Here is a 4,795-nt window from a genome sequence, read left to right on the forward strand (position 1 = left end):
TGGTAGAGAACTGGAGGTCTGGGTCTGCATGGTACACATCTGTCAAAAAAGACTGTAAAATCACCAGGAATTCATCTTAAAATTAGTTTATTTTGGAAATTTGTTCCCAAGTATTCCCACAAATAAAAAATAGACCAGTTTCTTTCTCAGTGTAATCAAGATAACAAATTATTGTTATTTTCAAATACAAATATTTATTTTTGGGCATAGTTGTGGTCAATTTGCAGTGTACAAATTCTATTATAATTATGTTCCGGACCCTAACCATCCTCTCTGACAAAAATCAGCCCGTCTCTGAATCTAGTTGCATACCCCTGCACTACATATTGTAGTATCCCTCGATCATGTGTAGCAATTACGATAGAGTTTTATAGTATACTGTAGAATACTACAGTAATATCCACCAAAACACACTGTTGTAAATATTACATTAATGACCGCAAAAACACTCCAGTTTTTAACAATAGTAATACTACAGTATTTAACTTCCATTTACATTTACATTTACGTCATTTAGCAGACGCTCTTATCCAGAGCGACTTACAAATTGGTGCATTCACCTTATGATATCCAGTGGAACAACCACTTTACAATAGTACATCTATATCTTTTTTGGGGGGGGAGGGTAGGGGGGAGGGTTAGAAGGATTACTTAATCCTATCCCAGGTATTCCTTAAAGAGGTGGGGTTTCAGGTGTCTCCGGAAGGTGGTGATTGACTCCGCTGTCCTGGCGTCGTGAGGGAGCTTGTTCCACCATTGGGGTGCCAGAGCAGCGAACAGTTTTGACTGGGCTGAGCGGGAACTGTGCTTCTGCAGAGGTAGGGAGGTGAGCAGGCCAGAGGTGGATGAATGCAGTGCCCTTCTTTGGGTGTAGGGACTGATCAGAGCCTGCGGGTATGGAAGTGCCGTTCCCCTCACAGCTCCGTAGGCAAGCACCATGGTCTTGTAGCAGATGCGAGCTTCAACTGGAAGCCAGTGGAGTGTGCGGAGGAGCGGGGTGACGTGAGAGAACTTGGGAAGGTTGAACACCAGACGGGCTGCGGCGTTCTGGATGAGTTGTAGGGGTTTAATGGCACAGGCAGGGAGCCCCGCCAACAGCGAGTTGCAGTAATCCAGACGGGAGATGACAAGTGCCTGGATTAGGACCTGCGCCGCTTCCTGTGTAAGGCAGGGTTGTACTCTGCGAATGTTGTGGAGCATGAACCTACAGGATCGGGTCACCGCCTTGATGTTAGTGGATCACGCCAAGGTTCTTAGCACTCTGGGAGGAGGACACAAGGGAGTTGTCAACCGTGATGGCGAGATCATGGAACGGGCAGTCCTTCCCCGGGAGGAAGAGCAGCTCCGTCTTGCCGAGGTTCAGCTTGAGGTGGTGATCCGTCATCCACACTGATATGTCTGCCAGACATGCAGAGATGCGATTTGCCACCTGGTTACTCGAAGGGCGAAAGGAGAAGATTAATTGTGTCTCGTCTGTGTAGCAATGATAGGAGAGACCATGTGAGGATATGACAGAGCCAAGTGACTTGTTGTGTAGCGAGAATAGGAGAGGGACTAGAACTGAGCCCTGGGGGACACCAGTGGTGAGAACACGTGGTGCGGAGACGGATTCTCGCCACGCCACCTGGTAGGAGCGACCTGTCAGGTAAGACGCAATCCAAGAGTGAGCCGCGCCGGAGATGCCCAACTCGGAGAGGGTGGAGAGGAGGATCTGATGGTTCACAGTATCAAAGGCAGCAGATAGGTCTAGAAGGATGAGAGGAGAGAGAGTTAGCTTTAGCAGTGCGGAGAGCCTCCGTGACTTGCATACTTGCATAATGTATGCATACTTGCATACATTACATGACCAAAAGTATGTGGACACCTCCTCGTCAAATATCTCACTCCAAAATCATGGGCATTAATATGCAGTTGGTCCCCCCATTGCTACTATAATAGCCTCCACTCTTCTGGGAAGGCTTTCCACTAGATGTTAGAACATTGCTGTGGGGACTTGCTTCCTTTCAGCCACAAGAGCATTAGTGAGGTCGGAAGCTGATGTTGGGCGATTCCGTCGGACTGCCAGTGTGATTCATCACTCCAGAGAACGCGTTTCCACTGCTCCAGAGTCCAATGGCGGCAAGCTTTACACCACACCAGCTGACGCTTGGCATTGTGCATGGTGATCTTAGGCTTGTGTGCAGCTGCTCAGCCATGGAAACCCATTTCATGAAGCTCCTGACAAAAAGTTATTGTGCTGATGTTGCTTCCAGAGGCAATTTGGAACGCGGTAGTGAGTGTTGCAACCGAGGACAGATGTTTTTACGCTCTATGCTCATTAGCACTTTGGGGCGGCAGGTAGCCTAGTGGTTAGAGCTTTGGGCCAGTAACCGAAATGTTGCTAAATCAAATCCCCGAACTGACAAGGGGAAAATCTGTCATTCTGCACCTGAACAAGGCAGTTAACCCAGTGTTCCTAGGCCTTCATTAAAAGCACTCAGCAGTCTCATTCTGTGAACTTGTGTAGCTTATGTTTCTAGCAGGTCAGAAATTGTACAAACTGACTTGTTGGAAAGGTGGCATCTTATGACTGTGCCACGTTGAAAGTCACTGAGCTCTTCAGTAAGGCCATTCTACAGCCAGTGTTTGTCTATGGAGATTGCATGGCCGTGTGCTCGATATTATACACCTGTCAGCAACGGGTGTGGCTGAAATAGCCGAATCCACTCCTTTGAATGGGTGTCCCATAACCCAATTTGTGCCACCCATGAGTGAGAAACCTACATGCCATGTATAGACCATATGTTGTGTTCCCTACATGTTATAGAAAAGCTCTGTACTATCCATTCAGATGCTAGTCCTACCTACATTCAGGTTATGGATCATTTGCTCTTTCAGTATTTGTCCAGTAGGTTTCCTCAAGGAGAAAGCCTTCACTTCTCTGTCAAAGATAATATAACTAAAACACTATAGTTAAAACTTCAATATACTACAGTAATGTCTGCAAACACACTACAATAAACAGTACAGTAAAGTGCACAAAAACAATACAGTGAATAGTACAGTATATAAACGCAGTAATACTACAGAATTTATACCATGGTATACTATAATATTTTTTCATGTGGGTGATGACAGGCAGCTCTACACACTCAAAGTTCACACATTGCAGATATGGACATAGCAACACATAATAAGTCACTGATAACAGCTACTTTATAATACGCTCACTCACAGCTACACACACACTGGATCTCACTTACAGTAGAACTGTTGCTCCATAGACCCATATAACAAATAGAAATGTATTTTCGATAAAATATTGTCAATGGGTCTCATTGCAAAAATCCTTTATATTCCATGATATCCTGTATACATCTACAAACATAGCTGTAAATGTATATATCTAACAGTATTTTCTCAGAGAGTGAGGGCACAAGAAGACGAGAGGGAGAAAATGAGAGAGGAGTCTCCACCCAGTGTGTTGTAGCATTATGACAGCCATGTTGGATTATGTAGGTCACTGGGAGATTCTGAGAGGGTGGGGCCTAACCCCTTTAGAACAAGTGTGGCTATACTGATCATTTCAAACAGCGTCAATTCTTTGGGGCATAGACTATACAAGGTGTCGAAGGCATCCCACAGGGATGCTCGCACATGTTGACTCAAATGCTTCCAACAGTTGTGTCAAGTTGGCTGGATGCCATTTGGGTGGTGGACCTTTCTTGATACACACGGGAAACTGTTGAGCGTGAAAAACCAAGCAGCGCTGAAGTTCTTGACACAAACCGGAGCGCCTGGCACCTACTACCATACCCCATGCAAAGGTACGTAAAAATATGTTGTCTTGCCCATTCATCCTCTGAATGGCACACATGCACAATCCATATCTCAATTGTCTCAAGGCTTAAAAATCCCTCTTTAATCTGTCTCCTCCCCTTCATCTAAACTGACTGAAGTGGATTTAACAAGAGACATCAATAAGAGATAATAGCTTTCACCTGGATTCACCTGGTCAATCTATGTCATGGAAAGAGAAGGTGTTCTTAATGCTTTGTACACTCAGTGTATTGCTCATATAGATGTACAGTATACATAGACAAACACACTGACACACTACTGTAGTTATGTATGACATTGACCTGTAATTGGAATACAGGTGTGTGGGTGTGTGCATTTTTGCGTATGTGTCTTGGTAATAATCTAATTTCATGATGGATCATGTACTATTTGTTCGTCGACTGTATTAAGAGCAGAGAGCTACCAGTGAAGTGGGAACAGTGTTCATCCCTGGTCCTGAACTGTCAGTGAGGAGTGTTGGAATCTGGACTGGTTTTAATGAAGAGTCTTGTTGGGAGGGAGGAGGCATATGTACCTCTTCCTGCTGAAGAGCTGCGTTGTGCTTTAATGATAATTACCATCAGGCCAGATGTCGGTCCCGCTGGGGGTGTAAGCGCTTTAATTAAACTGGTTTAAGATGTTTTTACTGGGTGGACTGGGAGGACCTGAAGGCTTTCAACTCTGTCAATCACCGCATTCTTATCAACAGACTCAACAGAATTGGTTTCAAAATGACTGCCTCGCCTGGTTCACCAACTACTTCACAGATAGAGTTCAGTGTGTCAAATCGGAGGGCCTGTTGTCCGGACCTGTGGCAGTCTCTATGGGGGTGCCACAGGGTTCAATTCTCGGGCCGACTCTTTTCTCTGTATAAATCAATGATGTCGCTCTTGCTGCTGGTGATTATCTGATCCACCTCTACGCAGACGACACCATTCCGTTTTCTTCTGGCCCTTCTTTGGACACTGTGTTAACA

The 4,795-nt window shown here is 45.2% G+C and overlaps 1 non-coding gene across 1 annotated transcript; it reads left to right on the forward strand.

Moving 5' to 3' along the window:
• Positions 1-2,857: 2,857 nt before the first annotated feature.
• On the forward strand, positions 2,858-2,914 carry LOC123726250 (U7 small nuclear RNA). The gene has a single exon (XR_006758642.1). It is a non-coding gene; the product is annotated as a U7 small nuclear RNA (small nuclear RNA).
• Positions 2,915-4,795: the final 1,881 nt, after the last annotated feature.

Source organism: Salmo salar, chromosome 13, assembly GCF_965601325.2.
Source record: "Salmo salar chromosome 13, fSalSal1, whole genome shotgun sequence".
NCBI lineage: Eukaryota > Metazoa > Chordata > Actinopteri > Salmoniformes > Salmonidae > Salmo > Salmo salar.